General features: G+C 36.7%; 1 protein-coding gene across 5 annotated transcripts in view; it reads left to right on the forward strand.

Moving 5' to 3' along the window:
- NTNG1 (netrin G1) overlaps positions 1-13801 on the forward strand; it is a 356671-nt gene that overhangs the window by 121067 nt on the left and 221803 nt on the right. The gene's annotated exons all lie outside the window — the stretch shown is intronic.

The raw sequence follows: 13801 nt of genomic DNA on the forward strand, positions 1-13801 counted from the left end.
CAAAGGGAAAATGGAAAATAAATTAAGGCAATAATTTAAAGGAGTCCTAAAAACTAATCAGCTCTCTAATGGGGATGACCAAATTTTGATTGATATTGGAGGCAGGAAAGTAAATTATTAGAAAATGCCTGCTTAAGAAATACACTATACAAATGGTTGGGTTTAAAAATCATGAAACCATTACGATTGTAAGTACTTTATTCTTCCAATTTTCTTTTCTATTTTTGTGCTATGTTTTTTTCCGGTATATTTTTATTCAATCAAAGCTCCAAAGCAGTTTGTAATGTAAAACTTAAAACTGTTTCCATCTGCTTACTGGCTCTTTCACACCAAAGTGCCCACTAGATCAAGGTAGCAAGTTTGTTCATTGGAAAAAGCTCGGTGCTATAAATAACAGGAATAAATTCACAAGGTTTCCTGAAAGGATCACCAGTGTTATGTGTAAGGCATGAAATGTAACACAGCTTTAATTTACTAGCCCATATAATCATCAAAATTAGACTTAGAAAATATTTTAAAAATCATTTAGTTTAACTCTGAACTTATTTTGGATAATTTTCATTGATATAAATCCAGAACCTATTAGAACTCATTTTTTAGGTCGTTTCCCTTAAGCTCTCCTCTTTAATTTTCCTTCCTAAAATATTATTCTGCAGGGAATGAATAATTTACATTTGCTACTTCTGTTTTACCCTCATTATATGTTCCTCCCCTGCAAGATAAAATCTCCATCTTACTATGTGCTTTGTTCAAATACCAGTCAACTATTTTTCTCTAGTATGTGAGATGTGTGTGCCATAGATGACATATATCTTTCGCAGACTGATTTCTTTTTATTAGGTCTCTACTTTTCTTCTTTAAATAATTACTAAAAATCTTTATAGTTTTCTGTATATCTTGGGTCATAAATAGAATTCAGCATTGTGTTATTTTAATTATAATCCTACTGATTCAGAGTCCAGAGTAAGTCAGAAACTTGCTAAAAATATTGAGCTAGGTGAGAGGGACACCACAGAGCTGAGATAGTACAAATGGTTCATTCCCTTCTTTTGAATGCAAATTATAGGTTATCTAAAATATGACTCTGGAATGCACAAGAAGACACACACTGAAAATTAAAATTTTGGCCATGTCTCTTCATGATAGTAAACAGTGATTGAAAAGTGAAAATACTCATTTGATTCTCTCACGATAGTGGTGTTCTGTGATAAGATCATACAAAAATGAATGAGCTTTTTGGTCTCCCAGCTTTCCAGATACCCTACTTGAACTGACCTTGAGAAGAGTGATGTTTGCTAATACAAACTCTAAAGAGGCTTTGGCAGATGGAGAGAAGATGATCCTCTTCTCGCTGGCTACTTTCTGGGGCTGCTTTGGGACTTCTTTTCACACTCACCTCAGAAACAAAATGTAGGGACAATAGGATCCCCATTTCATCCTGATGTTCTCCAGCAGGCAGAGGGTCTACCCTGCCACCAACAATAGCTGTAGTCATGACAACAGCCTTCATAGCATGATATTCAGTTGTAACATCAGCAATAAGACAAAAGAAAGTCCTGGAGTCACGTACCCGTAGAAGCATCTGTCTCCGGCTTTTGGTCAAGGTTTTCCACAGCAGTCACTATCATCATTACAAACCATTTGTTTCAAGAACACATTACTTTTGATAATGCCAGGGCTGAGTTACTCCTGTTTGACATTCTCCCATCTAGCTTCTCTAGGCTGCGGAATAACAGCATCCCCACCATTATTACCAAACAATATTATTGTCAAGATGCTGATGTTCAGAGATCCCAAGAAATCAGTCAGGTGAGTACTCCCCTTCTACACCACACACAGAGAGCTCTGGTTTCTTCTATTGGCATTTCTGCTGCTTCTGTTGCCTGGCAAACCTGATAAATGAAAGCCACTGATTCAAAGCCAATATTTTACACAGAGAAAGGAGATCCCAGCTGGGACTACTCACCAAGTTTAGTTCATAGGGAAGAGAAAAAAGCAAGGAAAAAGATCTAGAGACCTTGGTGAACTAAAGCTGCAGCCCAGATAAGTACATCTGAAGAGTTGTACAGATACGATGGATCAGAGCCCAAAGAAGTAGGAGTGCTGTTGATATTACTCATTCTTTAATTCATTCATTTTTAAAAGTTACTTATTCTTGAATTCATTGATCCAGCAAATGTTTACCACATCTTGGGTCCTGTACCAGGTACTATTCTAAGTACTGGAGATATGAAAATGAACAAGGTAGACATAATACCTGCCTTCATGTAATGGATAGTCTAGTAGGGAATAAAGATGTCAGGCAAACAGAAAAATGATTATTTAATCACAAATACGATAAATGCTTTGTAAGCATATAAGATTTTCTTAAAATACCAGACAACTTCCAGTAGCCAATTTGATAACAATAAGGGAATTTGTTAACATCAGGTGGAAAATGCTGGCAGTTAAAACATTTTGTCTGCATGTTTCACAAGATTAAAAAAAAAAGCTCTTCAGAAGATTTTTAAAAAGTATTATAATTAATATTTTACTTTCAAGCCTGTTGTTGATTTTAGATGATAAATCACTATTTAAAAACATACCAACTATATTATAATACATCATTTGTGGGGTAATATGTAAGGTAAACACAAGGTTTGTATGAGGTTCTCTGACTGGGCAATGTTAACTATAGAAAAATTACATTCTAGGAGTTTACTCTGATTGAGGAAAATAAGATACACCTTAAAATAACCACAATACAAGAATATGAGCTAAGGCCCTTGGGAGTTAATGTACCTAAGTGCTATTTACATATTTTGAAGTTAAATGTTACAAAGACTTTTTCTGATTTATATATTTACATTAAAAGTCTTATAAAGGTATTTTTCAAAGCCATTACACATGTAGTAACACAATTAGTAAATCACATGAAATCTGAATGACTTTAGAAAGATATGGGCACATGAGTGGAGACTAGGAGGAAGACTAGGTTCACTACTTAGGAAGGCCAGAATGGAGCCTTTTGTGGGTAATCAGGGCAGTTCAGGGAGAAGAGGACAGTAGAAAAGGTATTTTGTCATAAAAGATTAAAATGTGTCTGGGAGACAAGTACTAGGTCAGTTGGCTAATATACAGATTCATTTTATTGTTATAAAACAATATAAATGTAGGTTGGGGTCTAACTATTGTGGACTTTGAATGATCAACGAAGGAGTTTATATTTTATCTGATATTTTATGCCATTGAAGGTTTTAGGGCAAGGGATTGTTACGATCAAAGTAGAAAAATCAGTCTGGCTGCAGCCCACATAATCATGGTGACATAATAAACTGTAATGATTCAAGGTAGTAGCTGGAAATTGAGAAAGAAATACATGAATTAGAAGATGTTGAAAATCGCTTATGTTGACTTGAGACTGGTATTCATCTTTTCTGTGAGTGTATTTGTCTTCTGTTTAGAAAAAGACAAAGCAAATGAAAAACAATCTCTTCATTCACCCCCAGAAAGGGGGTAGGAAAGACAAATAAAGAGTTATTCATAATCTGTTCGTTACCATCTGTTGGTAGTGGACAGAGATGAAACCTTTTTCACTGGTGCACAACTTTATTCTTAGCTGTGAACATCTCTAATTAGAGGAACCACCATAGTGATGACTGAATTGAGAGATCAGCCCATTAGAGGATCTGGTGGTAAAGGAATGGAAATGATTATCTAGCACAAATAATGCAAAGTTGGTCACTTAACTCATGTGTGAGTTACTGTGCAAACAATTCTGATAAAAGAGGGGGGAAAGCTATGGAATCAATATTGTCTTTATTGTGAAGAGGAATGAGAGTGGACAAAACCCCGAAGCTTTGAAATGTGGTAAATCTCAATACATTTACTCTGAGAATGTGACTGCATCCCCACAGTTCTTTGGAGAAAGGATGTGTGGGTGTGAGAGTGAGTGGATGTGTGGGAAAAGCTGGTAACAGTTCTAGGTTCCTTCCTTCCTTCCTTCCTTCCTTCCTTCCTTCCTTCCTTCCTTCCTTCCTTCCTGCCTGCCTGCCTGCCTGCCTGCCTGCCTGCCTGCCTGCCTTCCTGCCTTCCTGCCCTCCTGCCTTCCTGCCCTCTTTCTTTCCTTCCCTTTTTTTCTTTTTTTTTTCCTTTACAAAGCCTTTACAATAGCAGGTTTACACCTTTGAGGCCTATGCTAATTTTTGAGACATTTTATACTCTTTCTATTTAGGCATTAATCAGGAAATTGGTCTTTTCAAAGTGTGAATCATGAATAGTGAATATGAAACATTTTAAGAATGTAGTAGGAAAGATATTAGCACTTTGGGGAGGTTGCTTAGTGGAGTGAGGGAGCTAATGAATACTCTGAGTTATCTAGCTCTTTTCATCTATGCTAATTAGCCTTAACAAGGCAAGTTAAAAAAATTTCTTTCCTAGGCTTGTATGGTGTAACTTCCCACTTAGCATTTCTTGTCTCCTTACAAGCCTTGTAACCTGAGGCAATCCCAGATATTCCCTATGGGAAAGATGTATTTGAGAGTTATGCTCACGGCACTTGCCTTTATTAATTTTATGAAAAAAATCAATTTTAACATTCATTTTCATATTTGAGTACTCAAGAATTTGAGGTTTGTATGTAACCATTGTTGGGAGTTTTTTTTTTTAAAGAAATGTTTTAATACAATCAATCATGACCAAAACACATCGTGATGAAATGTTCTCTTACATCTTTTTAAAAAATGTATTATACTATTTATTTAATGGTTCTTTTCATAGTTTGTTGAAACATTCCAAGGAATTATAGTTCTAAGCTACCTTGTATTTGATAGATGTCAGTAGATGACAGGAGATTAATCTATAGTCCTCGCTCTCTCTTGTTATTTGATTAAGCAGATTCATGCCACCATCTTTCTTTCTTGCCTGTAGAATACACACACACATGCCCACAAACACACACATGCCCTTCTATTTTTCAGAAATCTTAGCCACATCCCCTCCCCTCGCCACCACCGGTTTTCCACCCTGGTGCACATTTTTGTAGCCATTGCTCTTTAAGGTGACAGGGAGAGAGACTTCTTATCGATCATCTGACCTCCCACACAATTTGTTGGAGGTTGACACACTCCTTGCCATTTTGCTTTGTGGAGCCTGAAAGGTCCATTCATTACAGGGATGGCTTTATTAAGGAAGCAACCCCCAAATTCTAGTGGATTAAGCCATCTAGCTACAGAGTAACATCCTTCACAATCTTATGACAATCTATGTCCCCCATCCTTCCCTATGGAGTTAAAAGACTCTATATAGATTTTCCTTTCATTTTTTTATAAATGCTCCTTGGACTTTTCTATGATACCACCCTGTTTTCTCTGAGGATAATTCTTAGCCGTAGCTCCTTGTGCTTGTTTCTTTATATATTGGCAGTTTAAAAAATGAAAATCAGTTTGCATCTATTTAGCTGATCTCAACATTTTCTCTGTTTACATTAGTCTAGGGCACCTTTGAGCCATTTCATTTTCATTTCTTTTCCATTTAGCCTGTATGTTTGGCCCCATCTGTGATTAGCAAGAATTGAGGCAGGAGCTGAGTCCACCCTTCGGTCACTCTGTACAGCTTTCCTTAGAAATTCCAGCCTTGAGGAAACATACATTCACACATAGCTTGTTTCCCCTGAAATAAAGGTTTTGATCAAATATGCAGGCAGGACGTTTTCTGTGACTTGGGTACAATGGGAAGTTTTGCATATTGGCCTCTCTCACCTGCTGTTGAGCACCTTGGCTGTGTCTTTGCTCACTTCCCCCTGTCAGTATTTTGCACAGCAGACACTAACAAGTATTTATTGAACAAGTGAATGTGCAGATGAATGAACGTAGCATGAAGGACTAATGCTGGTGTGCTGATTGTGTCTTGTTTTCTCATTGTTCCAATATTCTATCTCAGTTTCCTCTCTCAGGAGAATGCCTCCTTGAGGTCCCTGAAGAATTACAGAATAGTAGACACTGATACAAATGTATACTAAATCAGTAGGGGGATAAGGAAAGGAATCTAGAAGTATCTACAACTATGCTTTGGTAAACTGTTACAAATTCACCACTCCAGGCTCTATAAATTACTTTGCCAGAAAAAAAAAAGAATTTTCTTTTTTTTTTTTTTTGGAATGATATTAAACTTTTTTTTTTACATTTATAGGTTTGATTTATTAGTTTTGTATTATACTTTATTTTATATTTTATATTATACTTTAAGTTCTAGGGTACATGTGCACAATGTGCAGGTTTGTTACATATGTATACATGTGCCATGTTGGTGTGCTGCAACCATTAACTCATCATTTACATTAGATGTATCTCCTAATGCTATCCCTCCCCCCTCGCCCCACCCCACGACAGGCCCGGGTGTGTGATAAATGCTCATCATCACTGGCCATCAGAGAAATGCAAATCAAAACCACAATGAGATACCATCTCACACCAGTTAGAATGGCAATCATTAAAAAGGCAGGAAACAACAGGTGCTGGAGAGGATGTGGAGAAATAGGAACACTTTTACACTGTTGGTGGGATTGTAAACCAGTTCAACCATTATGGAAGACAGTGTGGTGATTCCTCAAGGATCTAGAACTAGAAGTACCATTTGATCCAGCCATCCCATTACTGGGTGTATACCCAAAGGATTATAAATCATGCTGCTATAAAGACACATGCACACGTATGTTTATTGCAGCACTATTCACAACAGCAAAGACTTGGAACCAACCCAAATGTCCATCAATGGTAGACTGGATTAAGAAAATGTGGCACATATACACCATGGAATACTATGAAGCCATAAAAAAGGATGAGTTCATATCCTTTGTTGGGAATTGAACAAGGATTTTCATTAATAAAAATTCAAATACAGCACTTCTCCTTCCCTGATTTTAAGAGTTTGGCAATGGATTAAAATAAAAGTCTGGAGGTAAGAGGACTTGCTGAAAGGGGGTCAAGTAATAGTCAACTAACTATGATTAACAGAATATAGACATTGAAAAGTCTCCATTGTGAGTTAAGATTTGCAGGCCTGCAAGCCTAGATAGTGACATAAATGTCATATGGAGATTCTAGAAAGCAATGAGTTCTATCTGTTAGGTGGTTGAATTATATTAACCCTTAGTTGTTTTGAAATCACTTGTTTACAACTGGCTCTAAATCAGCTTTCTATTAAATTTTCAGTATAAGAAATTGAAATTATAAGAATTATGGATTTAGACATGTAAGTTGTTTAAATACATTCAGTCATGTTCCTCTTTTGTGAGAAGTAGAAGAAATTATTTGTTTAAGAAATATATAAGAAAATAAAGTAGAGCTATGAATGCGTAGCAAAAATGGGAGCACTCTCTCTGGTGGTCTGGTTGGCCTCCTACCAGTAGGTGAGTCTCTTTAATTCAATGTCCAGTAATAATCAATGTATTTGAAAAGCACATCTGGACATAATGGACAAATTGAAAATGCTTCCATATTCCTACTCCTTGTCTCAGAAAAAAGTCATCTTTTTAATCTCTGTGCTTTCTTTGCATTTTTGGGCATAATTCTAATTGCATGCTAGTCACATTTTGGAGTAGTTTTTTAATTGCTTATCTCCTTCTTTACCCTGGAATGTGAAATCCTGTGTCTCATTCATCTGTTTTCTCCTATCAATATCTAATATGTGGTAGCTGAAATTAGGACCACTGAGAAGTATCACTTGAATAGCGAATATGGGAGGGGAAATGCTATATGAGGAAAATATGCTGGACACCCAGATTAGTCCATTCTTGCGGTGCTATAAAGAGATACCTAAAACTGGGTAATTTATAAAGACAGTAGGTTTACTTGGCTCATGATTCTGTGGGCTGTACAGGAAGCAAGGCTGGGGAGGCCTAAGGAAACTTTTAACCATGGCAGAAAGTGATTCAGGCATGTCTTGCATGGACGAGGCAGGAGGAAGACAGTAAAGGTGAAGGTGCTACACACTGTTAAGCAACCAGATGTCATGAGAACTCACCCATTATCATGAAAACAACAAGGGTGAAATAGGTCCCCATGATCTAATCACCTCTCACCAGGCCCCTCCTCTAACATTAGGGATTACAATTTGACATGAGATTTGGGTAGGGACACAAATCCAAACCTTAGCAACATTTTTTTTTTTTTAGTTTCGACCTGGTGTTACAACTACATAACCTTGATCAAGTCATTTAACTTTCTAAGGCGAGTTTCCTAGTCATAGGAAGGGGAGAATAGTCACCAAGAAGAAGCAAAAGGAGGATTATGTGTGGACTGCTTTCAGATCTGTAAAGAGCCATTCGGTTAATGTTATTATGTTAGCATTTCAGCCAATGGGAGTGCTCTTTGGGTCTCTCTCCACTCCCTGAATATGTTCAGAGAAAACTATTGGTTTATCTAAAGTTTCAAGCTGTGGGTCTCATATACAGATTTCTTTCACTTCATGTCAACATTGATTTCCTTCCCTCATGTATTCAAAGCACTAAAGGGTCAGAATTAAAGGTGTATGATTGCATCTTGGAAACTACTCTCACTATGGTCACAACACATTATAGTATAATGTACAGAAAATATAAAGAATATAATTCAGAAACTGTTCCTCAGCTACTTTAATTCTTTCAGTTGTGCATTGGGAGACGTGTTAAAATGTCCATACTGAGCCTTCACCTTTGTCATTTGTAAAAAGGTATGACAAGACTCCCACCTACACGGTTATACAGATAAATGAGATAATACATCTTAAACACCTGTGCAATGCCTGGTCATCATAAGACTTGCAATGAATAGTAGCAATGTTGACCATTATTCAAGGAAGAGCAAGATTAGTATGGACTGGAAGAATACTAGGGAGCTGGGGTGTGTGTGAGATTTGAGTGCAGGAGTTGAATTTGCATAGAGGTAAATCATGAAGAAAGGCTCTGAGGTGACCAAACTAATGCAAGAATCAATATTAACCCAGTTGTTTAAACTGAAACCTGGGTATCAACTGTAGCTTGTCCCATACCCTCATGCTCATTCCTAAAATATTCAATTCACTACCAATGTCTATCAGTTCTAACTTCTTTCAGACCTACCTAATCCTCTCAAATTCCACTGCACTTTTCCATTCCCAGTACCTCTCTCCAGTCACGATCCCTCCCACTACTCTCAGTTCCCAGGGTGTCCTCCACACTCTTACCCTCAGGTCTTTGAACATGCTGCTTACTTAACATAGAGCACTTAGCCCCTGGCTGCCTTTCCTTCCCCAGCTGAGCACACACCAAGCACACATACATTAACTCCTACACTCCTTTCCTCCAGTAGGTCTTTAACATAACATTGCATTTCCTGTTTATTTCTCTCTGTCCTTCACTAGAATGAAAAAACAAAAAGCACTCGGCTAACCATCAAGTAAGAGCCCACTTTCCACAAATTCTCAACACACACCTGACAGTCTTCCTGCATTCAAACTCTGTCCTTCTTGCCCATACTGTGGATGAATTGTCCCCATTCTAAGACCAACCTTTCTTCAGATACTCAATCCCATCCCTCTTACCAAAGTGACGACATTACTGCAGATATTCTTCTCCTTTTTCTCCTACATTATCATTTCTCTTTTATAGCATCATTCGTGCAAATATGTAAAAATACATCCCATCTTCATAAAGAAAAACAAAAATCTCCCTGTACTTCACATCCCCCTCTAGACATTGCCACATTTCTCTACTTCTGTTTACAGCAAAACTCCTGGAAAGATTTGTCTATACTGGCTTTCTCTACTTCTTTTACTTCCATTCCTTTTCTAACCACTCTAAACATGCTTGGGTCCCCACCATTGTAACAAATATAATTTGTGTCCAGTAACCACTGATCTCTGTATCACCAGATCCAAGGGTGAGATCCCAGACTTCACCTTTCTGGATTGATTGACACATTGGACTCAGTTGGTTACTCCTCACTCTTGAAATTGTCTTTGCTGGGCTTTTTGGACTTCTTGATCTTGGCTCTCTCTCATCTTTTTTTTTTTTTTTTTTTTTTTGGCTTTTCTTTACTGGTTTCTCCTTATCCCCCAACCTCTTAAGGTATACTGTGTTTCCTCTTCTCTATCTATACTTTCTAATAAACCAGTCTCATGGCTTTAAGTGTGAACTATATGTTGATAAGCCCCAGATAACTCAATCCCAGTCCTCACTACTGAATTCCAGAGTTACTACCTATTTCACATCACTGAGTTCCTATTAAGCGTTTCATGGTGAACTTAACTAAGATGAAATGTCCAATTCCCACCTCCTTCCCAGAACAATTCTAGACATCTCCAGTTCAATGCAACCCCATTCTGCCAATCGCTTAGGCCAGAAATCTTATAGTTGTCTATCACTAGTCTTCATCACATGGAAAACCTTGGCATCTTTTCTTTATCACATCCAATTTATCAACAAATATATCTAGGAGCCAACCCTCCAAGCCATTGTCATCTCCCATGTGGATAACTGAAGTAATCTATCTGGTCTGTTTCCACCCTTCCTCCCTGTAATTTTTTATCACAATGGCATTCAGTACAATTTTTTTTTTTTTAATGTAAGGCGTGCCATGCCACTCCTCTGTTAAAACACTTTCCAGTGACTCAATATCTCTAATAAGTAAAAGTCAAATTATTTTTAGTGACCAAGCTACCTCCCTGACTTCATCTCCTACAAATGTCCGCCTTGTTAGTCTACAAATCCTGTGGGACTCTCTTTTGGCTTCTACTACATCTTCTTCAAGGATGCCTTCACCAAAGGTCCTTTTGCACTTGCTATTCTCTCTGCCTCGAATTTTCTTCCTCCCCAATTCTACATGACTCACTCTCATTTTCTTCAATTCTCTGCTCATTTGGCACCTTTTCAGTGAAACCTTACTTTATCACCTAATTAAAATAATATCCTCATTTCTACCGTTGGCATTTCCAGTTATTTACCCTACTTTATTGTTTTTCCCCATAACGCTTACTGCTTTGTGATATACAATGTTAATTTGTTTGTTCGTTGGCTATTATTATCCACATGAAGGCAGCTTTGTGATAACAGGGATTCTATAGCCCCCCCTCCCATCATTTGTCTTTATGACCAATACCTAGAATAGCATCTGGTACATGGAATGTGTTTAAGAAAATATTTGTTAATTGAATAAATGAATGAATGTGCCCCTTAATTGATTATGGGAGACTAGGATATCAGTCATTTCTTCTAGCTCTGCAGCTAAATATACTAGTGTAGAGTAAGACTCTTATGGTTGTAAACTTGGCATGTTGCATTTTATATCTTTAGACTACTTAGCAGATTCCATGACTGAGTTACTTTTAGAGATTTTCTTTCTTTTCATGTTCAGACTTCTGCCTTTAAATATCATAAACTTAAATGAACACATAGACATCAGCAGCTTTAAACAGTTCTGTACTGATGCCCTCACAATAGTGGTCTAAGCAATTGTTTTGCTTTTAGCATAGCTGGCTCAGTAATTTCTATTTATGTTCCAAATGCCATTGAAAAGCCACTGAATATTGCACAAAGTATGCCAATATGAAAAATATCATCAACTGCCATTTTATTTCAAACTGGGCTTCTGCACAGCAAACTGTTCCAAAGTTGGTGAAAACCAAAAATCCAAGTCACCTTAAACAGAAAGACAGATGTAAAACAGTGAGTAACTTTTTTATAACAAACTTAATGTGCTGTATATTATTTTATTATTTTCTTAGCATTTTTTTGACTTTGTGTTGAGTTTTTTCTGTTACAGTGAACATTGTTTTATTATTTCTACAAATAGTTTAGTAATATATGAAAATCTCATTGCAGACTGCCATGGTTGGCTTATTTCTTCACTTACTCTCGTGATGTCAAAAGTTCAGGCTTTGGAATCAGGCTTGTTCAGTTGGAATCTAAGCTCTTTGAATTTTCATCTCAGTAACATCAGACAAATTACTCTACATCTCTAAGACACAGTTTTCTGCTGTTTGAAATGGGAATAATAAGGTTGTTATGATGATAGAAATAAACAATTCCTATATAACACTCAATTGCATTTACTAGTATTTCTGATGTTATTAATGGATTCTCTTACGCTGTAGGAAGAGCTGTTTACCAGTAGTTCATAATTTGGAGCTGGATATATCATCTCCAAGATATAAATTTTTGCTCACTATCTAAACAAAACCCATTAATCTGAATATAGGGATTCCCCCCACCCCCCTCGCCCCACCCTGCCAAAGTGCAGTGTTTGCTCCTTTCTCTGAGTCATGGTCTGACGTATTTATTTGAACTTAAAAATTAAGTTTTTCATTGATATTACATTTGCTGGAAAAGTTTGTTTTATTTGCATAATATAATATTTATTTTAAGAGCAGACACTTATATTTTGTCTATATTGTGAAGGCACTCTATCCATAACAATATACAACTTACAGGATGAGTCTAATGATAAAGGAATTAGACTACACATCAAGTAAGCTCATTTAAAATAATGAAGAAATTGGCCGGGTGCAGTGTCTCACGCCTGTAATCCCAGCACTTTGGGAGGCCAAGACGGGCGGATCACGAGATCAGGAGATCGAGACCATCTTGGCTAACATGGTGAAACACCGTCTGTACTAAAAATACAAAAAATTAGCCGGGCATGGTGGCGGGCGCCTGTAGTCCCAGCTACTCGGGAGGCTGAGGCAGGAGAATGGCGTGAACCCGGGAGGCGGAGCTTGCAGTGAGCTGAGATCCAGCCACTGCACTTCCAGCCTGGGCGACAGAGCGTGACTGCATCTCAAAAATAAATAAATAAATAAATAATAATAATAATAATGAAATTATTAAGCAACAGAAGGTGTTCTATATATTCAACCGAAAGAATTTAAAAGGCAGATTGCTTACCACAAAAAGTAGACAGCAATATTTAGACATACATCTAAAATTAAGATAATTTAGATAGTTACAATAACTTTGTCTATAAAGATACAGATTGTAATTTTATACTCCAGGTAGCATAAATCAATCCAAACTATATTTTAATTGATATTGTAAGAATTGTAATCACACAAAACCAGTTGGAAATCAAGTCTAACCTAAGCAAATTTAACCTCTTCAGGCCTTTATTACTATTGTTTGTAACCTCCATGTTTTCCTTTACCATTTTCTTCCATATTCAGCTTATAAATAATTAATTCCCTATACTCAGAAGTTGTATTTAAAACCAAACAACAAAAACACATTAATAACTAGCAGACATCAAAGAGTTTTATAACCCAGACCAGCAGAAGAATAAGAATCCGAAATAGCTTTGTTACAACAGCAAACTGATATATTCTATTGTAACTGTTATTTTGCTGTAGACGGATATTTCATTAAAAATAGATATTAGAGGTAAAGTTATGTATACAATACAGATAAATGTAGTTGACTTTCCCAAATCTGGTAAAATAAATGTTTCCCCATCTTTCGGTGAAAAAAAAATGCTACTAATCTGAGACAAGAATATGATAAGGTATAGAGCTTTGCAGAATAACACTGCAATCATGTTTGCTTCATGAATATATATTAGTGACTTCAGAATCTAGGGCATACACTGTCTTTTAAATGCATTGAAAAAAATGACATTAATGAAAAGAGGGAATTATGGGGAGGTAAGACCTTGTTCTGTCAAGTTTAGTACCTGTTCTGAAAACAATGTTTCAGGGTTTTAAGCTAAAACCGTCTCTTCTAGTTAAAATACCCTTCTGACCAAATAGTGATGCAGAAAACTTTTAAAAGTCAAATGGAAATCAGCTTGCTAAAACATTCTTAGTGTTTGTTTTTAAG

The sequence above is a fragment of the Macaca thibetana genome, chromosome 1, assembly GCF_024542745.1.
Source record: "Macaca thibetana thibetana isolate TM-01 chromosome 1, ASM2454274v1, whole genome shotgun sequence".
In the NCBI taxonomy this organism is placed as follows: Eukaryota; Metazoa; Chordata; class Mammalia; order Primates; family Cercopithecidae; genus Macaca; species Macaca thibetana.